Source organism: Nelumbo nucifera, chromosome 2 (genome assembly GCF_055504915.1).
Source record: "Nelumbo nucifera cultivar China Antique chromosome 2, China Antique-T2T, whole genome shotgun sequence".
Taxonomy (NCBI): Eukaryota; Viridiplantae; Streptophyta; class Magnoliopsida; order Proteales; family Nelumbonaceae; genus Nelumbo; species Nelumbo nucifera.
The window spans coordinates 94643572-94668336 of record NC_142650.1 but is presented as its reverse complement, the minus strand read 5'-3'; the positions used below and the strand labels follow the sequence as shown (position 1 = coordinate 94668336).

General features: G+C 38.6%; 1 pseudogene; it reads right to left on the bottom strand.

Annotated features, from left to right (window-relative positions):
- On the bottom strand, positions 1–24765 carry LOC148802549 (wall-associated receptor kinase 5-like; annotated as a pseudogene).

Below are 24765 nucleotides of genomic sequence, written 5' to 3'. Positions count from 1 at the left end.
CTACAAGGATGGATTATGCAGTAATGGTTGCTCATCAACTTGTGTTTTGAAATTGTTCTCCATACTTTTGCATCCTGTTGAAGTTGAACCTGTATCCCAAAGGCCTATTGGTTTATCTATGATGCATTCCACCTCATGAATTTTTCGTTCAACATGAGAATATCCTTCGGACCTCCTCAATCCCTCGAGCTCCAATGCAACTTCTTTCATTGTTGGCCTTTCCTTTCCATTTAAGCTCAAGCATCTTTTTGCAATGTTGGCAACCTTTTGGAGTTCATACTCTCTACCATCTTTTAAGACTTGAGCATCGAGAATTTCAAAAAGATGGTTCTCCATTATTGCAGAAATAAAATAAGTCACAATGTTTCTCCCTTCTAATGGTCTAGTAAAAGAAATTGGCTTCTCCCCTGTTAGGAGCTCCACAGGAACAACCCCAAAGCTATAAACATCACTTTTGTCCGTGAGTTGACTTGACTGAAAAATATTCAGGATCCAAATATCCAAAGGTCCCTTGTACCATAGTGGTTAAGTGAGTCTTATCAATTGCAATTGATCTTGAAGTCCCAAAATCAGACACCTTAGCCCTACCTTTGTCATCTAAGAGGATGTTTGAAGATTTTATGTCTCTGTGGTAAATTGGTATTGAAACTGCTGAATGTAAGTAAGCAATTGCTCCCGAAACTTCTGTGGCAATTCTTAAGCGATTGTCCCATGTTAATAAGAAATCCTCATTTTGATAATGAATATTGTAGAAAAGAGTTCCACCAATGATGAATTCATAAACTAATAGAGGAATTTCTGTCTCTAAACAACAGCCCAACAATTTAACCACATTCCTATGGTTGATTTGAGAAAGTATGACAACCTCATTGATGAATTGTTCAAGTTGACTTTCATCCTCCATCTTGGATTTCTTGATTGCCACAATTCCTCCATCTGATAGCATACCTTTATAAACTGTACCTTGTCCCCCTTGACCAAGAATTCGATTTTCATTATATTGATCAGTTGCCTTTGCTAATTCATCCGCTGTAAAAACTTTTATTTTCTCGACATTGCCTTCTTTTGATGAAATTTGTTGTTTCAATAGCAAACCACCATTTCTTTTATAAAAATTTTCTTTTTGTTTCTTTATTTGTTTTTTCTTCAAAACATGGTACAATCAATAACTGGATAGAAGTAACACCATACCTAAACATACACCTGCATGATCCATGGAAGATAATTGGTTAAGAATAACATAATAACTAAGAGGAAACCAACAAATAGAAGATTTTAATGCAGCAAATCCCATGTGTTAATTTTGTTTAAAAGTCTTTGATCAGGCACGCGTCATGTATGTGTGCAGATATAGAGTGGTGAGCTAAGAATCTTGTTTATTAATGCTTAGTGGTTCTATAATTTATAAAGGCAATATCAAGAGGCAACTTTTTCTTGAAGACCCTTGCTACATAAAGCCTAAAAAGCAAATTTCATTCATAAATGCTTGTATTACAATTAGATCATTAAAAAGAAATAGTAAGAAAAGTGCTGATACAACATCATAGATTAGAGTAGTTCTGCTAAGAAAAAGAGGTAATCAAGAGAATTGGGAGAAAACAACTTAAGAATCCTTTGTAAATGGTGCAAAAGTCATAAGATTCCAAAAGGAAGGCATCTACCTCCAACAAAAAGCATTTTAACAAGTGCAACACCCTCATTACACATTAACTATTTAAATAGGGATATTATTCACTAGATCAATCATAGAATATTTGTTGTTTATATTTCTATTGCATGTGGGTAGTTTATACTTTCTTCTTGTTTCATAAGAAAGGCATGTGAAAACAATTAATTATATTCTCTACATCCTAACACTCCTCACATTTAAAATAATAACAAAAAAGTATAGTGTTATCTACCTAGGGCATTTTTGGTTTTACTGACTAAATTTGTTTCCTACCTTTTTGTTGAATGAGATGAAATAAACTCAAAATGACTTTATTTAGCAGAGTGTTTGGAAGGAGGAAGGATTAACTGAATGTGATGGTTGTTCAATGAGCTATTGGTGATAATTTTCCATGCCAATAATTAAATGCATGAGTCCTGCACCTCTCACAGTGGGGCCTATGAATTTATTTATTAGCATGGAATATTATCATTGGTTCCACAGCCAACAAAACAGCCATCACGATTCAACTAACCTAAGTTACTTTGGAAGGGTGTCTATGTCATTCGCATTCACTTATTGAGATGGTCATTTACTTCACACCCTATAGTTACAATGTGATAGAGAGAATTAGGTCCTCATAAATGAGGTTTATATCAACTGTAAGCCATTGAACCTTGCTTCCACTAAGGTTAGAAAATGTGTTGGCATTACTATTTGGCAGAAATGGTTAGGCCATCCTAGCCATCATATGACATCTTTTGTGCTTTCTAAGAAATAGCTACTAGTTTCAAATAATTTCTCTATTTGTAGTTCAAGCCCTTTTGGCATGAGTCATAGCTTTCCATTCTCTTTTACTTGTCCACTTGGGATATTGTACTTCAATGTTTAGGGACCCTCTTCTTTATGTCAACATTGAAGGTTAGAGATATTACATTCTTTTTGTGGATTTTTTTACTAAGGTTCAGTTTGGAAGGAGTACAAATACAAATATGTACAGTACAAATATATACAAAATAATTCAAAATACAAGGTTTTGCACTGCACATATTTGTATTTGTACTCCTTCCAAACTGAGCCTAGGAGTACAAATGCAAATGTATAGAGTGCAAAACCTTATATTTTTATTATTTTTTATGTATTTGCATTGTACAAATATATACAAAATAATACAAAATATAAGATTTTGCGCTCCACATATTTGCATTTGTACTCTTTCCAAATCGAGCCCAAGTTCATTTGGATTTTTCCCAATGAAAAGCAAATCTTAAATGCTTAATCTATTTATTCAATTTAAAAAATCAAGTTGAAAATTTGTTAAACTAATGGTAGTACAAAGCGTCAACCTTTACTTGGGCCCTTTCATTCAACTAGTATATTACTCATTGTAAATCCTATCTTCATACTAACCAACAAAATGGCTTTGCTGAATGAATTGAAACATTGTTGAGATAGGTTTGGCAATGATGGCTAGAGCTTCTATTCTACAAAACTGCTTGTATGATGCCTTTGAGTCTGTTGTTTTTACCCTCAATTGCTTGCCTAGCTAAACCTATTCTCAACATGAAACCTTCATGGCAACAACTTTTGAGTCACCAGTAGACTATTCTTTTCTTTGTGGGTTTGGTTGTGCATGTTATTTGCACTTATGAACCTGAATCACTCTCATCTTGAGTATTTTTTGTTCTACAAAATGTGTTCATATAGTTTTATTACTTGAAAAGCCATTTCCAAGGAATCAAGCAAACCGCAACGCTAAATAAAATATAAAATGGACCATCTTTTGTAGTGTTAAAGTTACTGCGCCTAGATGCATTTAAAAAGAAAGAAAAAATATATGAGCAATACAGAGGGGTAAAGAAGTCCCAATAACCCACAAGGCCACAAACATAAACCAACATCAATAGAATGATTCAATCATTCAAGTGAAGAACGAAACCTCAAGATAAAATTTCTTTTCCTTCCCGACTACTTCCTGTACAATAGAATAGATGCCCAAACAATGCAAAAAATGGCGGGTTTTCATTTTTATAGGTAAAATGCAGCAACAAATTAAAAAATGGTGGCTTCCTGTAATCTCCACCATTAAAAAATGGTGGCTTCCTGTACTTTGTGTAAAATATTTTTTGTAAAAGTGCTTTCATAAAAATACTTTTATGCTTTCATAAAAGTTTTTCAAAAAAGTACTTTTATAAAAGTGCTTTCGTGTAAAACTATTTTCGTAAAAGTACTTTTATAAAAATGCTTTCATAAGTCTTTTTCATAAAATTGCTTTTGTGAAACTGCTTTTGTATAAAATTGCATGTGAACTCGAAAGTTAATAAAATCTATTTTATTTTATCTTTAATCTCAAAATGAAATGTGGCATAATGGTTTGGAAGTTTAATGAGATGTTGCTACTATAGGAGGCATGGGTTTGAATCACTACAACTTCTTGTTTTTGAGATTTGGCGAGTATAGTTGACTTTGACCCAACCCATCTTGACCCTAATGGGTACTCTCGACCCAACCCACCCTAACCTTTTTCTTGGCCCTAATGGGTCACTCGACCCATATTGACCACCAATAGATTGGGTGGGTTCCAAGGTGGGTGGGTCAAATGGGTTAGGGCCAAGATTGTCAGCCCTAGTCTCACCATCCACTCCCGACCCATTACAGCACAATGTTTTCCTCTCTCTTTCTTACCTCCCTTACTAGTATAAGTTCCTCTCTTGCTCAAGTAAACCCAACCAAATCCAATCTTTTTGAAACACCACCACCTAATCTTATATTATTCTTGTTTTCTCTATTTTTCTTAGGATATTAGTGGTATTAATGTGGTGTTTGATCCTTCTCCCTTTTTCTGTGAATGGGCTCCATCTAAAAATGGTTTTTATTTTATTTTTCAATTTATCTATAACGACAGATACATTTCTTTTCTGATGCAGATAATTTGAATATACTTGTAGAAATTGGACACATTTTTTTTTTATGTTTTGTCTACTATTCTCTTTTCCAAATTAGGTTTCACTTTAAAAATCACATCAGCTAAATAGGTTCAGCGAGGTATATTTGTTTTAGGGGTTCGTGTTTGATTTTACTAAACTATCAACTAATTAAATCCAAGCAATGCCTGGGATTTTGTAAAAATTTGGTTAGGTTCTGATTTTAGGACAGGGGTGATCACTTTTTACTCCAATCGGGATTAGGCTCTGATTTCAAGAATGTGGTATTCAGGGACCATTGAAAATTTATCAAATTCCCAACCCAAGTTGCACCCCTATTTGGGTTTTGTACTTTGACATCACGTTGAATCTTGGCTAAGGTCTATTTTAGGTTTGGTTTTGTTTTGACCTTTAACTTAATTCAATCAATCAATTTCAAATCCCTACTTTATTAGAGAAAGCCTAAGGCTCAGTTTGGAAGGAGTATAAATGTAAATTTTTAGAGTGTAAATACATACAAAAAAAAAAAATATATAAGGTTTTACACTCCACAAATTTGTATTTGTACTCCTTCCAAACTGAAAATAAAGGAAAGAGGGTCAAAGAAATTTAATAGAAAATTAGGATAATAGTGAAGGGAAAATGTTACAAGCATTGACTATTGGGGGGGACGAATATATATGTAAATATATATAGAGAGAGAGTAATAATGGATTTTATTAGAAACAACTATGACATGAAAAGTAATAATGAATTTTATTAGAAACAATTAATGCTTGAGAGGGCTTTATTTGAGTAATGATGGATTTTATTAAGGGATAATTAAAACCTGAGATGGTTTTAATTTGGGTAAAAGATTTAAACATACCCTATGTTTTCCTAAATTAACTTAAACTTAACCCTGTGTTTTTTAAATAGACTTAAACAAATATACTTGTGGCTATAAAGAGGGCATTTTTACTCTTCATCATACCTTAAATTTTCAACAAAAAAAAAAACCAAAACAAACCCACATATTATTTATCGCATTGTCTCTCATTTCTCGTACATAGAGTTTATAAGACTGGCTAGGTGAAGGAAACAAGTAGAGTTTATGAATTGTACCACTGCACAATTAATAATAGGAGATTAACAAATGAAACTAAAGGTATTCTAGTGTTGCACTGTGGCGAGGTATTGGATTCTTGATGATTTCTTCTTTTCTCTCTCTATCTCTCTTTCTCCCGCTATTTCTCTCCCCTTCTCTTCTTCTCCTTTTTCCTTTTCCCTCCTTTTGCTTCTCTTTTGTTTACAATCTACAATCCACAACCATCACTTAACTTCATTTTTATTGATACCCGCAAACACCGGTTTCCTATTTTAATCCACCTCTCCCTCTCTACTAGCTTATCCATCCGCTAGCTTATTTTAATCTAAATTTATCCGCCTTTTATTCCCCTGTTACACCATGGATCAATCATTGACAACCAGCCACTTAGATTCAGCTTGAGCATGTTAGGTCCTGTTTGGTTTGTAGGAATAGGAATTTGAATGGACTATTCCGATTACAACTACTTGATTGGACAGAATTGGAATCTTATTCCCATTCCTACTAGAGGAATGCTGATGAAAAATTATTTTATAGTGAATAAGGGATGGAACCAGGAAACCATCGAATGACAAATGTTAGTACAAAGTGGGGCACGCTTTGGATTCCTCGGCCTTCCACGCTACTGTTAGTAGAGAAGGCCAATCAATAAACCAACCCATGATCGACCCATCCCTCAGACATAGTGGGATCTTACTGTAAAATTATTCAAAATTGTTATTGGTTATGGAAGCTGAAAGTGAAAGCTTGAAATTGGTGATGAATATGCTCCCTCTCAACTACTAATAAATGGTAGGAGCTTCATAAGCTGAAGCTTCTTCACATTATACAATACTGCTATCAAAGCTTTAGATCTGAGAGTAGAGACTATGGTGGAGGCTCTTGTTAGATTTTGTCTCAATAAGGTCGATTCTCTCCTCAGAGAACAAGTGAAACAACCCAAAGGAGTGAAAGAAGATATTAGAGAACTCAGGAATGAATTAGACAGTATACGTGCCTTTCTAAAGGAAGCTGATTCAAGGCAAGAGAGTGACAAAGGAGTGAAGGCCTGGATGGAACAAGTGCGTGACGTAGCTTTTGACATTGAAGACATTCTTGATGAATTTGTGCTTGAAGTAAAATAATCTACAAAAATTCAGGATATATTTAAATAATTTATGAAAACTCAGGGCATGTTTAAGTCTTTACCCTTTTAAATTTTGAAAAATTAAAGGTCTTGTAAGCTCTGTGGTGAGAGGATCCCTCAGCTCTCCTCTTTCCTCTTTGTATCATAGATATATAAAGGTTAGCGTTTGGTTAATTCATATAAAGCACATAAGCATATCACTTGTTCACTGATTATAGATGTGTGTTTGGTTTTTTTCTCATTGTTTGGAAAGGTTTTTTAGGTTTTCTATGTACAATCTGTGTTCAAAGAACAAAAGCCCTATTTGTGAAAGAAAAAGAAGAAGATAGCTGGTTGTCGATCTAAGGGAATCAACATTAAGAGGCAATCTCAGCTAATTTGAGGCCCATTTGGCGCGTTATTTTGGGAAGATCTTCTATTAGCTCTCACATGCAAAAGATGCATTGAGTTTTTGCATGAAGATCTAAGCAGCCCGAAGCACATTTGGCAGACCTGCATCTTTCTATGCGTGTTTTCGTGCAAAATTAAAATGCGAAAGATGCGAGAAGCTTCATTTGGAGCTTCCCGAAATCAGTTCAAAATGGGCTTCTCGCTTCTTTTCGGCATCTCATCTTTTGGCGGTTAGATCTTCCGCATGCCAAATGGAAATAGACCGAAAATCAGTCTTCCTGACTTATAAACAACCGAAAGAGGAAAGACATGCCAAACAGACCCTTGGTCTTCAAGCTTCTTAAACTGACATGGCTAGATGGGATTGGAGGGTCCACACTTGTTGTGGACCAAGCGGTTCATAGGACTTGTGGCAACGGGATTGGGGTTGCAGAGTAGTTGAAAACCTTCTCTATAACAGCTTGGATCCTTCCCCAATCCGAATGGGTAGGGAACGGTGATGTTGCCACATTTGTCTGGGCAGTCGGGCTTTGTCATGATTGGTGACGAGGTCGCTGTTGCCATGAAGAGACTCAAGAATAACAGCAAGAACAGGAGTAGGAGCTGATGAAACAGCAGCATAACCCCAGCTACAGCCATTATGGTTAAGTTTCTATACTTCACCGAGGGATGTACCTTTGCCCCTCCTTTACTCGTTTATTCGTATTTGTAGCCTCTCTTTTTTTCCTTGTTTGGAGTGACGTTAAAAAAAAGGAAAAGTTTGCATGACTTTGTTGTCTATTATTTATAAAAGTACCAGCGGGGACCATGGGACCTATGGGATTTATTAAAGCTTAAATACATACAAAATAATGTAAAATATAAAGTTTTCACTCTGCATATTTGCATTTGTATTCCTTTCAAACTCAGCCTAAGTGAAAGTTAAATAATAGAAGCATGTAAGAATAGATAAATGTTTTATATTTTTTATTTTTTAAATAATTAATAATTATTTATATACTACTTTTAATAATTTTTTTTGAAAAATTTTTAAAAAATTTGACATAATCCTCCCTTCCATCACCTTCCTAGATGGAAATGCACAAATTTTTTCAAATACCCATTCTACCCTTTTATAAACTATTTTACATACAAAATTACTTAAATAACCCTATTTTCACTCAACAAAAACTTTAGAAGATAATCATTAAAGAAGGTTTTGTCAAATTAAAACAGGGTAATTTCAATAACTTTATATATAAAATAATTTTAAATGGTATAATGGGTATTTGGAAAAAATGGTGCATTAGTCTAATGTTTTGTGTTTGGGAAGCTGATGAAAGGGGGCTATTACCAAATTACTCAAAAGTCAAAGGGAGGCATTTATTAAAAAGAAACTATAGGGGAGCTTTTATGATTGTTAGAAACTTTAGGGGAGGTTTTTGTATTTTACCCTTGTTTGTTATACAAATTGTGTTCATATGGGCTATATATAGCATATAATGTTATATTTTATGAGAATTAATGATTTTCCCTCTGCAACTTTTTAGACATCACTCCAACTTTTGAGAACCCCCAGGTCAAATTTTTGAAAACACCTTTATAAAGGCACCTTTACAAAAACACTTTTATAAGATTCAACTGGATAATTTTATAAGTGGTATTTTAAAATTCAACTAGGAACAATTTTGGAAGAAAAAAATTGAATAAATGGTTATTGTATAAACACCTAAAAAAACTAGAAATTTGGGCTCAAAACATAGACCCTTATTTTTAAATTAAGCACTTATTTTGAACTTATTTCTCAAACACCAATAAATGCTTGATGAAAAGATTCCAACCCAAATAAACACAAGTACTCCCAAACATCTCTTTAATTCATTCAAAAAATGTGACGCTTTTGAATTCCAAAAATGCGGCCGACACTTGTATTCTAAAAATACCCCTCACAAATTCTCTTGTCAAGCCATATCGCTTGGGTTTTGACAAATAATGGAACTGACTACGGAGTTTGCGGAGAAATCCTGATGCTGATGAATGAATAAATAGCAATTATATGTTGTCGTGGATTTAAATTATATTACCTACGAAGAGTAGAATCACCCAATATTTTGTCTTTGAAGGTGGAAGAGGGATGCAACCACGCTTATTCCTTCTTCCGTCACCCTCTGTGCCAAGTGGGCAAGAGCAGTTATAACCTCCAGGCATGTTTGTGCAAATCGCCGATGATAAACAGTCATTCATGGTTGAATTCAAGCACTCATTTATATCTGCGAACCATTTATTAGAAATTATTGGACTAGAATCAAAATTTTGTAAAGACTCAGTCTTTTAGGTAGAATTTGGATAGAGGAAAATTTGGTGAAGAATGAAATTAAATTATCGATATAATTATGTACCTTGGCATCCATGTTGGAGATAAGGGTTGCCTCGGTAGCCTTTCAAACATTCGCAGAGATACCCGAGACCGTTGGGGGACTTGTAACAGTCCGTGTTGTTGCCACATGCATAAGTAGTGGAGTTTCTCATGGTAATGTTCTCGCAGGAGTCATTCTCTATTGCCCAGTTGAGTATGGTTGGAACCATTCCTCCGTTTCTTCTATAGAAATCAAAGCCCGAGAGATCAGCTACGGAGAAGTTGTACCACTCCTTGTCAGCGATGAAAGAGTATGCGCATGGATTGAAATCCAATGATGAGTTTTCTAGAATCTCCAAATTCCTTGGAACACTCTTAACACTCTTTAGTTCCCTGGGGATGGTGGTTTGGCAGAAACCCATGCCACTGTAATTCCCACTCAGCGTTTTCTCTTTCCCTAAGCAAATCACTTGACAGCCGTATTGGAGGATTGCATACCATCGAATACTTTCAGTTTTGTTGAGATACAAAATGTAGGCTTGAGAGTCGCAACCGATAACCGTGAACATGTTGCGAGTGTCGGAATAAGTAAAGGGCGTATCCCATAAACCCACAAGGATCGAGGACTTATTAGGGCTAACAAATAAGGAATGATTGTTGCAATTGTAGTCGATGAATGAACAGACGTGCAGTTGGCCTTCTAATAATGATATTTCTTTAACTTCCACCACTCTATCAGTCTCATTGTCCAAGTCTTGGTTTGTTGCTTCCCAAACGTTTATATCAGCTGGGGCAATTAATAATTTGGGAGGGGTGTAAGTGTGGTTGCAGGATAGTCGGAAGCCTTCTCTGTAACAGTTTGGGCTGTCTCCAAAGCCAAATGGGTAGGGAACGGTGATGTTCCCACATTTATCTGGGCAGTTAGGGTTTGCCTCCACCGATTTGGCTGATGATGAAGATGAAGATGTCGCAGTTGCTGTGCAAAAAGAAGACAACAGGAAGAGGAGGAGTAGCACAACCAGCAGAGCCAATGTTAAGTATGAGTTACTAAGACTGCACTTTTGGTTAAGCAATAGAGGGATGTCCCGCTATGCCGCTAATATTAAAAACAGTATTTATTTATATTATTTTAATGTGTATTTGTATTTATAAAACAGTATTTTATTATGAGCTCCATTATTCTCGCGAGCCACTTGAATCTGGTATTTTGAATTGACCAACTACTCAACTCAAACTGAATTACTGTGAGCTGACTTTGAGAAATTAACAAGCCAAACACAAATAGCTCCCTTTCACCAGTCCTTTCAATTTAAACTGCCATTAATTCAATTTCCTCCGGAAAACCATGTGACGACTGAAATTTTTCACCTTCCGCAGCAATAAAATTTGTGCATAATTTGCCTACGGAAAGATTGAGCCGAACCAGTCATCATTCTTGATAAAACTGTGGGTAGCAAATCAGGCAATCATGGCCCAAGATGGAATTGGTATCTTCTGTGTCAACCCTCTGTCAACATCATCTTACACCGCACACCTTAATTTGACATTGGAACCACGATTGCCACAATGTATTAAAAACGTCTCCTATGACTAATCTGGGTTCAGTTCAATGAGCATTTAATAAAATATTATGATAATTACATCAAAAGTTGTTTTTAATTTTTTTCAATGCTGGTTGGATGGGAGTGTAAAAAAAATTTGGAAGTGCTTACTCGGCGTCTAGTGACACCTACTTGTCATAAGCAATTGCAGTTATTGCATTTCTCGGTTTTACAAAAAAATAAATTACAAATAATTATTCAATAAACATAAACGAAATCAAACACATACTTCCTAAGTTTTTTCAAAATAACCCAGTGCAAATTTTTTTAGGAATAAAAATTTTCTCATAAACCTTTTTCACATACAAGTTTTATATTAAAAATAGGGATGATTTCATTCAGGGTTATTTTGGTGAATATAAAACATACCTTCAAATGTAACGGCAATCTTTACATTTAAAAATGTTCAATCATCAATTGATGATGTATGCAATTTTTGTCAACTAATTAACAGCGACCAAATATTATAAGGGGTGTACTCAGTACTTGTAATAGTATCAAAACCTTCAGCGGAACTAACTTCTGAGTCAAAGGTTTCAGAAACTTTTTGTTTAGTTAAATTTTTGTCAACTTGACTTAAGTAACCAAAAGAAAGTTGCTGTCAGACTTTGGTCCCTGAAACCATGCGATAACTTCTGAGATCGATCACGAAGGTAATTTTTTCTAAGATGTGTTTCGTTTGAAGGAAAAAGTAGTGATAGGAAAACCTTTATAAATTTTTTATACGTTTTCTTACCTCTTGCTAAGGGTGTCAATGGATCGATTTTGGATTTGACCCCATCCAATCCAAGATCAATTTGGACAGATTGAACAGACCAACAAGATATATTGGATTGGACTAATCCCATCCAAAATATTTATTAAAGATTGGATTGGACCTTGTCCATTCATAACAAATTTATATTGGATTGGGTTGGATTAAGCCAATATTTGATCTATTGATAATTTACTATAAGATAAGAATATATGTGTCAATGAACCATGTTTGAATTGAAACCAATCTAAATCAAAATGAATTTGAACAGATTGAATGATCTAAATATTGAATTGGACCAATCTAAATTGATCCAAAACAATCATTGGATTGGATTAGATCTAATCCATTTATAATGGACTCACATTGGACTGGATCAGATTGGACCAAATCCAGTCCAATTGACACCCCTACCTCTTGCCCTTCCTTTCCCTACCTTAATTTTTCTTAAAACCAAACAGGTGCCATGCTAACTTGTCAGCTACCTTGAAAACTTAGAAGTCTCCTTTACAATAACGTGGTGAGTGGTGACAGAGTATGATGGCACAGATTTTTTCTACAGCGAAGAAAATATCAATCCGACATTTTTATTTTTTTAATGTTCGTGAACTGTAATCCCATGGGCAGAGTGCCTTTGATACCCACCGTTTATAGAGCATTCTCTCCATGTTTAAGGGGGGCAAAGTGGAGTAATATTGGGCCCCACCGGAAGTCTAAGCCCAACTCAGACCCCATGCCAAAATATAAGCCTGGGTCCAGGCTTACATGGGCCAGGGTTGGACTGGGCCTGGTTTCAAGCCTACATCAAAGCATTAGATCGGATCATGATTCTGGTCCAATTTTAATTCAAAACCCAGTTTTTGTTTGAAAATCATTGACTTATTCAACAATTCATTAATTCAGGTAGTTGAACCATTGACTTGCTTTTGGTAGTTGTACTTTATGAGTTTATGAGTTTTGTTTGAAAATCATTGACTTATTCAACAATTCATTAATTCAGGTAGTTGAACCATTGACTTGCTTTTGGTAGTTGTACTTTATGAGTTTATGAGTTTTGTTTGAAAATCATGATTGAACCTTAGCTTCAATCAGAATGATGTACATTATGAGTTTATTGTAAATGAATAAAAGTACATATTTGATTCATATTCCCTTGGTATTTTCTGTATAATACCCTTAAACTGGACACTTAATGAGACTAGTGTTAATTTAGAATGTTCACAGCTAGTGGATCGGTCTGGGGAGACCTATCCTGACAAGGCTGACACTGTGGTGCCACCAAGTCGGTTGGGGTGGCCTGTCTCAGCTGCCAGAGTGAGACCCTAGGCACATACAGTGTAGGATTAATTGAATCTATGAACTGGACCAGATTTCCAGTATTGCCCTGGACCTTGGAGATTGATGGGCAAAACTGGAAACTTACACCCGACTCCTAGACTCGATTATGATACTGCACTAGGTGTCGGATTGGGCTGTCTTTGATGTACCAATCAGTGAGATCCATAGCGGGGGTCAAAACCTGGGTATGTTGGGACAGTTCGAAAATTCATCTAAGTGGTTGATCATAGTGACAGGATCAGCCCCTTTGTCGGACAAAGGTAATGATCGGGGATGCACTCTCACTGATGGAAACCAAGACTGCCGACAGCCGATTTCAACCGTTGAGATTTGTTTTGAAAAGTATATTTTATATGAGATATAAAAGTATATATATTATGGTTTCTAAAATGTTTGCAAGAAGGTTTTAATTCCCGGGATCCATATAAGTAAAGAGTGCAACACTGTTCCTTGCAGCCAAGGGAGAGGTCCTCTCTTGTCGGGCAGTGTATGATCATTATGGGCTGAGAGGTTAAGTGTAAGACCATTGAGGATAATACCTGATGCACTAATCTTGCAACTGCCCACAGTCCCTAGGTGTTACAAAGTGGCTTGGCCCAGGGACCACTTAGGGTAAGTGTTGGGCCCATAGAGCCCATTTGATGGGTTTCAGGGGGTGCACTGTCCTTAACAGTGTACTCCGCCAGACCTTGTAACAAAGGCTAGGCCGAACCTATGTGGCTGATGTGTAGATCAATGCTTGGGTCCCACGCCATACAAGGAAGCCCAACTGGGCAGCAGTTAGGAAGGTTAAGTGAGTACATAAGCTTAATGGGCCTAAAGCCCATTTCTAACTGGGCTATTTATTTAGTTAATAATGGGGCGAATTCTGAGATGGATTAGTAGATAAGATAGAGTCTTGACCCTATCCACTCAGAGAGTCCAGATCTGAATGTGATTCAGATCTAGAAACCTTCTAATGAGATTAGGAGAAAGCTAATCTAAATCTGGAGATAGGATAAGGGTTTATCCTTATCACCTAAAGAGAGGGCTAATCCAAATATGATTTGGATAAACAGTTCCTAATGTGATTAGGAGCTGATCCTTTAGGTTAACAAAAGAAGGAGGGGGCGGCAGCCTTTAGATGAATGAGATATTCATATCCTCCTCAGTGCTGAAATCAAGAAGGAAGAATTAAGCATCCCTACAAAATTCTTTCTTGCCGCCTCCCAGTTCTTGCCGCCCTGTTTTGCCAGTTCGATCTCCACTTGTGGGAGAAGTCAAGATTTGATCTTGATATCAGTTCTTGGAGGAAGAATTGATAGGAAGCTGTGCTCACATGCCATCCTGTTGTTTCTTGCGAAGGATAGATTTCTTAGAGAAGAACACTGTTAATTCTGCTCCATCCTGCACTACGCCATCTTCTGTGGGAGCAGTCTTTGGATCCTTCCTTGGGCGTGAACACCTTCGTTGGGGGATACCGTTTCTCCGTATCAAGTATAATCATCTCCTACTCCTTTTGGTTCAGATCTGGTTTACTTTATGGTTCAAGAATGATCCGTGAAAATATGATTTTCTAAATAGGGAATGCGATTCCCAGTTGAAGGGAGAGAAAAATTTTTGAAATTCGCCCCCTTATTCCGCAATCTTTGGGCATCCATACGATGGATCTCTTATCCCTTCAGTGGTATCAGAGCCATTGTCAAATCTTGAACCAATTTGTTTCAGATCTGAACCTACGCAAATGGGCAGAAGGTGTTCTACCCGATTTGCGCAGATATGGGTTTTGGGAAATTTGTTCCCAAAATTAATGGGCGAATAATCTGAAATTGATTTTACATAAATCTGATTATTATTTAGAATTGCTCTGTATGATTTTCTTGATTTATGGGCTGTTCGTACAAGAGGAGATCGAATTCTTGGTTTGCGCAGGGAACCTGCGATTTTGTAGTTTTTGAATTATTTTGTTACATTTGGTCTGTAAATAATTTTTTTTTATTTTCTAGACTCAATGTATAGGTATTCGATCTGATGTAATTATTAATAGAAATAGGATTTCTATTTATTTTACTTTGGATCGAAGATGGCGGCGCAGAAAAGGAGATTTCGCAGAGAAGGAGATTTCGCAGATGGGAGAACTACAATCTGCGATTTGCAGTTTGTGAAACTCCAAACTGTGATCTAACCTCTGTTTTGCAGGGTGGATTGTGCGAACAGCCCTAATTGACTAATTCTTGATTTTCTTTTTTCAGTATTTAATTTCAGATTATTTTCTTGAATTAAAGATTTAATTAAAGATCAAACCCTAGACCCATTCGAACCAAGATTGGTTCAAACTATTTGGACCGAATCTAGGGTTATTCAAGGCTGAAAGTCAGCCCTAATTTTTCCCACTAATGGGCCTGAGGATTGATGTTTAATTAAATGGTTAATTCGGCCCAACCTGTAAAGGCCCAGTTTTAAAAGGTTAAAACCACTAAAAGCCAACTTAACATTTAAAGCTATATGGACTGAACCATTCGGCCCATATACCTAGATAATATTAATGGTTAATATTATGGATTTAAAATGGGCTTCAAATGGGCCTTATAGATGATTAATTGATTGGATCAATTTATCCCTGCATGTGATGTATGAATGTGTGATGTGTTACGTACATGGGCCATAAGCACTTGGCCCATGCTCAATCGACAGTGGCTCTTGCGCACACCATGGCTGAATTCACATCATTGCCATGGTGTCCTTTTTGGTCATTTGATGACCTCCCTCAGTGGTGGGCCCCACACCTCATCAAGAGGTTACGTGCGGAACCCTAGCCGTTTTAGGCCCACCGAAATCTGGCTTTATGAAAGTTTGTGAGAGCCACTTTGGTTTGACCTAAAATTAGAACTAGGGTGTAATTAACTGTTCCCTCCAGCTAATATGAGTGCATGTGATAGGGAGATTCATATGATGAACTCTCTAAAGGCCTTCCATCATTAGCATGAGGATGGGTCCTTCAGTAATGAGGAAACACACCAGAAAATGGGCTATCCATTTGCTGTTGGGCTTGTCTAAATGTTTCATAAGATGATAGGGGCATCATAGACCGATGTGGGAGGGGCTTCACCAGAAAATGGGAACTCTCTCACGGTACCTTGGCGTTCACGAATATGATGGGTAAGCACTCACTGGACAGAAAGGTTTACCTGAAAACGACTCTGAACCTTGTCTGACAGAGGCCAAAGGGAAAACTCATATGATGAGTGGATATGATCCTTCACATAAAGGTGGTGGGGTTTTGCAGCAGAAACAATTGGCTCCACGCACTCTATGTGATTTCCCACATTTCCAGAGACGACCTGTAGTCTTCGTCACTGAGAAAGGAGGGAAATCTCAGAGATGAGTAAATGGAAATGGAACGTAGATTAAAATCCATATCTATGAAATGAACATTGATGAACCTACAATTTATCTATAATTTTTGAGGACTTTAGCATGGATTTTTATGCCAGTTTTATTAATTTTTGCCTTAATTTAGCTTAATACTAAGAATAAGTTTCAGGCGTAATTAATCCAAGAAAATGAAGGAAAAAGGCAAGAAAAGAAGGTTCAAAAGACCAAATTCAGCCCAGCCCGGTTGTGGAAGCAAGAGAGAGCACTTCGGCCCAAGAAGAGCAAGTGGATTCCTTGAGAAAACCCAAGAAAAGAAAGCCTAGCTAAGAGTAGAATTCAGCCCAGCAAGGAAGGCCCATTCTTAGCCCAAAAGAACAGCTCAATGTATAGCTATCATGTGCTAAGAGAGAGCCTAAATGCAGCCCAAATAGCAGCCCTTAGGAGGCTTTCAAGAGAGCTCTAGAAAGTTCAAGAAAGGGGTGTAATACACCCCATTCTAGAGGCTTCAAGAAGGGGCAAGAGCCCCCTTGAAAAACTATATAAGGAGGCCTCTAGGAGGGGGGAGGGGTGTTCAATTGCTTGAGAGGAAGGCTCTCCCACTCTTAGAGGTTCAGCCATCTTGAGAGAAGAGAAGAGAAGAAGGCTAGGCGCAAGGAAGAAGAAGAAGAAGGGCTAAAGGAAGTTCAAGACAAGCAAGCTAGAAGAGAAGGTGAGTTCGAAATTGGGGGTTTGTGATTCAAAGATCCTTTGTAATAACTCAATTGTAGTTTCATTATCCTTTAATTTGAATTCTGTTTCTTTGTTATATTTTCTTTCTTCTTTCTCCTTCTTTCATTCTTCCTTGATGTACTTCAGCTTGTAAAATTTCAGCTCAGCAATCTAATTCTTTTTGATTCATTCGAATGGTCATGAATTGTACTTGAAGTTTCTTGAATAAGGGTGTTATTGTAGATTAATTCGGCCAAGTAACCTTCAAAACACAGATCTGAGATTGCAAGATCTGAATTGCTTGAAAGAGAATTCAGATCTGCAATTTTCAGATTGGCCGAATGGATCTAAAGCTTGGAATTCCTAGAGTGCTTGAGAGAGACTCTAGGAATTCAGATCTACTATTCAAGAACTGAATTGGATGCAAGATTAGAGATAACTTGCACAATTCAGTTGGTGATCAATTCAGTTTTGAATTGATACCTTGTATGTATTTGTAGAAATGCATGGATGAGGATTAGATCCTTGATAGAGATATGGGGATCATCACTCATGCATAGATTGAACATGCACTCGAAAGAAGCTGTTCATGAGCTTGGGGTCTGACCAAACCAAGGCTCAATCATGATTTATTTGAATGATCCAAATTGATAGATTGCTGAATTCTGAGATTGACATTTACTGCTTACTCTTCTAACCTGATTTGAAGGCAATTGGACCAATGATTTAGATAGATTTTAGCTTAGGATTTTTTGCTTTCATTAAAGTTTTGATTTATTTGTTAATCAGATAAGAAGTACTCAATTTAGTATTGATACTTGTTTCCTAAATCCTCGTGGGAACGATACTTCACTCACTACTTTATTACTTGAACGGCTAGTGCCACAATGAGCCACGTCAAACATGAATCAAATTAGGTTGTGGACTGATGTTTGCTCTTTTATCAGAAAATGGCAAATGGATCATTTGCAAAATTGCTTGATGACAACAAGTTGAAGGGCCCAAACTATGCCAACTGGTACAGGAACCTTATACTGGTCCTAGCTTCTGAAAAGCTAGACAAAGTGGCAAAGAATCCTGCCCTGGAGCGTCTAGGTGATAGGGCTTCTGAGGCCCGAAGGAGAGACTATCAGGAATGGGAGGAGAAAAACTCCCTTGCCCGGTGTTACATTATTGCCTCCTTGGACAACCCAATATAGAGGCAGTTCGATCAGATCGAACTTGCCAAGGACATATTGGACAGTCTTAGGACAATGTATGAAGAGCATAATCGTTCTACTCGACAAATGGATCCGGGCTGGACCTTGCAACCCAGATAGATGCTATCCTTAATTCTTTGCCTCCTTCCTTTAATCCGTTCATTATGAACTATAACATGAACAAGCAGAATGTTAGCTTGCAAGAGCTCAACAATATGTTGCAAAGAGCTGAGGAACTGATTAGAAAGGATGAGCCTGTAGCTATGCTTGTTGAATCTAGCAAGACAAGCAAGAGAAAGAGGAAGGCAAAGAAGCCTCGAAAGAAAGCCACTAAGGGCAAGAAGCAGAAGAAAGACAAAGCATCGGATGCTTGTCGCTTCTACAACAAGACCGCCCACTAGAAAAGGAACTGTCCTGCCTACTTGGAATCCAAGAAAGGTAATTTCGAAACTTGTGTTATAGAAACCAATTTATTGGTAGCTTCTGCGTCCTGGTGTATTGACTCCGGGGCTTCAACTCATGCGTGTAACTCACTGCAGGGGTTCAAGGTAAGCAGAAGGCTGAGTGAAGGAGAAGTCACACTCTACTTGGGAACTAATGCAACTGTTGCAGCCGCGGCCATAGGAACCGTGGAGTTATTTTTTAGAGAATGAACAATTGTACTGAAAGATTGTCTTTATGTGCAAAATTTAAGGAGAAATTTGATTTCTGCTTCAAAACTGTGTGCAGATGGTTATTCTATATTCTTTAGTAATACGATTACTATTAAAAGAAATAACATATTCATCGCATACGGGGAATTGGAGAATGGTCTCTATGTTCTACATCCTTATCTAGAAACTAACATAACCGAAACTACGTCAGCTGAAATCCCCAAGAAGAGAGCTCGTGATACAGTCAATCCCACATGTCTGTGGCATTACCGACTTGGCCACATCGGTGTTGACCGAATCACAAGGTCGGTAAATGATGGTCCTTTGGATTTTCTAACTGTAAAAGATCTTCCCACCTGTGAGCCTTGCCTACAAGGCAAGATGACGAAACGTCCATTTAACGGTAAGCCTGAAAGAGGTACAGGCACACTTGACCTAATACATACTGATGTATGTGGTCCCCTGAGTGTTAGGACATGGAACCAACACGTGTATTTCATCACCTTCACAGATGATTTTTTACGATATGGTTACATGTACCTAATGAGACACAAGTCTGAATCCTTTGAAAAGTTCAAAGAGTTTAGACAAGAGGTCAAGAAACAGTTAGGGAGAGAAATTAAAGCCCTTCGATCAGATCGAGGTGGCGAGTATCTCTCTGACGAATTAAGGGACTACTTAAAGGACAATGGGAGAATATCACAATTAGCTCCTCCTGCTACACCACACTTAACGGTGTTTCAGAGAGGAGGTATAGGACCTTGTTGGATATGGTCCGGCCGCTTCTCATACACTCAGAGTTACCCACATCCTTTTGGGGTTACGCATTAGAGACTACGATCTACGTGCTAAATCGGGTTCCAACCAAATCGGTTTCAAGTACTCCATATGAACTTTGGACTGGAAAGAAACCAAGTGTCAGACACTTAAAGATTTGGTGTTGTCCAGCACACGTCAAAAGAACGAGTGCAGACAAGTTGGAATCCAAAACCAGTCGTTGCCTATTTGTAGGCTACCTAAAAGGCTTTGTAGGTTACCTATTCTATGATCCAAGTGAGCAGAAAGTGTTCTGCAGTCGAAATGCACAATTCTTGGAAACCGATTATATCCTGGACACCCATCGTCAGGAAGTTGTTCTTGATGAGGAGAGCTCAGGAGCAGTGGGAGATGTCCCACAAGTTCCAGGTAATGACCAACCTAGAAGATCCACTCGGGTATCTAGGCCACCAGTTCATTATGGTTATGACCAAGATAATTACCTGATGGAAACCTTGACTAGTGAGGAGGATCCCGTGACTTACGCGGAAGCTATGTTGGACATAGAATCCCAGAAGTGGGTGGAGGCCATGAGAGCAGAGATGGACTCAACGGAGACCAATGGAGTCTGGACTCTAGTAGATCCACCCTCCGGGGTAAAAACAATCGGTTGCAAATGGATTTACAAGAGGAAGAAGGGTCCCGATGGTAAGGTTGAGACCTACAAAGCTCGTCTGGTGGCGAAAGGGTACACTCAGAAAGAGGGCATCGATTATGAGGAAACCTTTTCACTTGTGGCCATGCTTAAATCCATTAAGATCCTGCTAGCTGTAGCAGCATACCATGATTATGAGATTTGGAAAATGGATGTCAAAACCGCATTCCTGAATGGAGATCTTACTGAAGATATCTATATCCACCAGCCGCAAGGCTTCATTGCTGCAGGTCAGGAAAACATGGTATGTAAACTTAACAGATCAATTTATGGACTTAAGCAAGCTTGTAGAAGTTGGAACATCTGTTTTGACTCTGCTGTCAAATCGTTTGACTTCGAGTAAAATCCGGATGAACCATGTGTCTACAGGAAGTACAGTGGAGATAAGGTTACCTTCTTGGTTCTGTATGTAGATGACATTCTACTCATTGGGAATGATGTAGGAATGTTAACTACGGTGAAAGTATGGCTATCACAGTAATTCTCCATGAAAGATCTTGGAGAAGCCTCCTATATACTGGGCCTTTGACTCTATAGAGATAGATCGAAGCGGATAATAAGATTATCCCAATCTGCTTACATTGACAAAATAGTCAAAAGATACAGCATGGAAAACTCCAAGAAAGGAAATGTTCCTTTCAGGCACGGAGTCACTCTCCCCAAGAAGATGTCTCCCAAGACTTCTAAGGAGATTGATGGCATGAAAGACGTTCCCTATGCCTCTGCCGTAGGGAGTATCATGTATGCCATGCTGTGCACTCGTCCTGACATAGCTCAGGCAGTGAGTGTAGTAAGCAGATTTCAGGCCAACCTAGGGCAGGAGCATTGGACTACTGTGAAAAACATACTTAAGTACTTTCGAAGGACAAAAGAGTTTTGTCTAGTATTCGGTGGTAGCTCACTACAGATCCAAGGGTATACAGATGCCGATTTCCAGTCGGACCCAGATGATAGAAAATCTACATCTGGATATTTTTTCACGGTAGGATCGTGTGCTGTTTGCTGGAAAAGCAGCAAACAGGGGTCCACTACAGACTCCACGACCGAGGCCGAGTACATTGCCACAAGTGAGGCTGCCAAAGAAGCCATGTGGATAAAGAAGTTCGTTCACGAGTTGGGAGTAGTTCCGTCCAGCACATCACCCATCCCGTTGTTGTGTGACAACAATGGAGCCATTGCTCAGGCTAAGGAGCCACGAGCCCACTCGAAGTCGAAGCACATCGAGAGGATGTACCACGTACTGCGGGAGATTGTTGGTAGAGGGGACATTCTGATTCAGAAGGTAGTGTCAGTAGAAAATGTAGCAGACCCATTGACAAAGCTACTATCACAGAAAGTGTTTGAGAAACACGTGGTAAGCATGGGACTCCGGCTAGTACCTGATTGGACCTAAGTGCAAGTGGGAGCTGTTAGACAGTTTTGTATGCCCTTAGTTTCAATCAGAATGATGTACTTTATGAGTTTATTGCAAATGAATAAAAGTGCATATTTGATTCATGTTCCCTTGGTATGTTTCTGTGCAATACCCTTAAATTGGACACTTAATGAGACTCGTATTAGTTTAGAATGTTCACAGCCAGTGGATTGGTCTGGGGAGACCTATCCTGACAAGGCTGACACTGTGGTGCCACCAAGTCGGTTGGGGTGGCCTGTCTCAGCTGCCAGGGTGAGACCCTAGGCATATACAGTGTAGGATTAATTGAATCTATGAACTGGACCAGATTTCCAGTATTGCCCTGGACCTTGGAGATTGATGGGCAAAACTGGAAACTTACACCCGACCCCTTGACTCGATTATGATACTACACTAGGTGTCGGATTGGGCAGTCTTTGATGTACCAATCAGTGAGATCCTTAGCGGGGGTCAAAACCTGGGTATGTTGGGACAGTCCGAAAATTCATCTGAGTGGGTGATCATAGTGACAGGATCAGCCCCTTTGTCGGACAAAGGTAATGATCGGGGATGCACTCTCACTGATGGAAACTAAGACTGTCGGCAGCCGATTTCAACCGTTGAGATTTGTTTTGCAAAGTATATTTTATATGAGATATAAAAGTATATATATTATGGTTTCTAAAATGTTTGCAAGAAGGTTTTAATTCCTGGGATCCATATAAGTAGAGAGTGCAACACTGTTCCTTGCAACCAAGGGAGAGGTCCTCTCTTGTCGGGCAATGTATGATCGTTATGGGCTGAGAAGTTAAGTGTAAGACCATTGAGGATATTACCTGATGGGCTAATCTTGCATCTGTTCATAGTCCCTGGGTGTTACAAGGTGGCTTGGCCCAGAGACCACTTAGGGTAAGTGTTGGGCCCATAGAGCCCATTTGATTGGTTTCAGGGGGTGCACTGTCCTTAATAGTGTATTCGGCCAGGCCTTGTAACAAAGGCTGGGCCGAACCTATGTGGCTGATGTGTAGATCAATGCTTGGGTCTCACGCCATACAAGGAAGCCCAACTGGGCAGCAGTTAGGAAGGTTAAGTGAGTACAGAAGCTTAATGGGCCTAAAGCCCATTTCGAACTGGGCTATTTATTTAGTTAATAATGGGGCGAATTCTGAGATGGATTAACAGATAGGATAGGGTCTTGACCCTATCCACTCAGAGAGTCCAGATCTGAATGTGATTCAGATCTAGAAACCTCCTAATGAGATTAGGAGAAAGCTAATCTAAATCTGGAGATAGGATAAGGGTTTATCCTTATCACCTAAAGAGAGGGCTGATCCAAATATGATTTGGATAATCAGTTCCTAATGTGATTAGGAGTTGATCCTTTAGGTTAACAAAAGAAGGAGGGGGCGGCAGCCTTTAGATGAATGAGATATTCATATCCTCTTTAGTGCTGAAATCAAGAAGGAAGAATTAAGCATCCCTACAAAATTCTTTCTTGCCGCCTCCCAGTTCTTGCCGCCCTGTTTTGCCAGTTCGATCTCCACTTGTGGGAGAAGTCAAGATTTGATCTTGACATTAGTTCTTGGAGGAAGAATTGATAGGAAGCTGTGCTCACGTGCTATCTTGTTGTTTTTTGCGAAGGACAGAGTTTTTGGATAAGAACACACCTGATTCTGCTCCATCCTGCACTGCGCCATCTTCAGTGGGAGCAATCTTTGGATCCTTCCTTGGGCGTGAACACCTTCGTTGGGGGATACTGTTTCTCCGTATCAAGTATAATCCTCACCTACTCCTTTTGGTTCAGATCTAGTTTAGTTTATGGTTCAAGAATGATCCTTGAAAATATGATTTTCTAGTATTACTTGTGAGCTCGGGAACCAAGCATCTACCAATTTTCTGAAGTACAAATGACCACCTGTTCAAGCAAAGTGATCAGGCCGCACGTTGGCTAAATTATGTAGTGGAGAGTGGACCATGAGTCACTCTAAAAGCCTAAGGGCCATAGTGCCAAGCTGATAATGACCTTGGTGCTAAAGTTGAATAAGACCTAGTTGCTTTCTAAGGATATGAGCAACACGGACAAACCATACCTATGACTCACTAGTGTATAGGTAGTTCGGGTCATATATCCTACCATGCCTATCCACCTCAGCTCACAGCTACTTTGGGTTACCCCTTACCATGCCTAGTTGTTTTAGAAGCTAGGCACCTCGGAGAACCTACACTTTGAAAATATTTTAACAAAAGTTGATTGTAAGCGATGTGGAGAAGAAAAGAATTCTAATTTGTACATCAGGTAGGAAAAAGAGAGAAAAATCTACTAGACCTAGCTTGGAGGCTCGGCAGATGTTTGTTTGTATAAGGGGTCCAAGAAAAGAGGCAGAAAATTAGTCTTCATGGGGTGCCCCCACCTTCAACATTCTCAAAAGCATCTTTGTCCTGCTTAGTCTCCATGGCTTCTTCAACCATAGCATCCTCATTAGGGGCAGCTTCCTCAGTCTCCATGACTTGCTCAGTAGTGGCATTTGGGCTGTCCTTTATGGTCCCCTTGTCAACATTGTCATTACTTTCTTCCTCTGAGTCAGGATCCTTGTCTGCTTCGAGCACATGCTTCGTAGTGACCAACGATGGTGATGGCTCCGAGGTTGAGCTCGGGGAATCTACACCTAGCCAACCAGCGATCGAGCTTAAAGTCCCTCCAGAAAGCTTCTGAAGCAAGGTCCTATTTAGGATGATAAAATTTTGGTGAGTCCTTGTAATCTTTAATAGCAATGACCTTGGCAT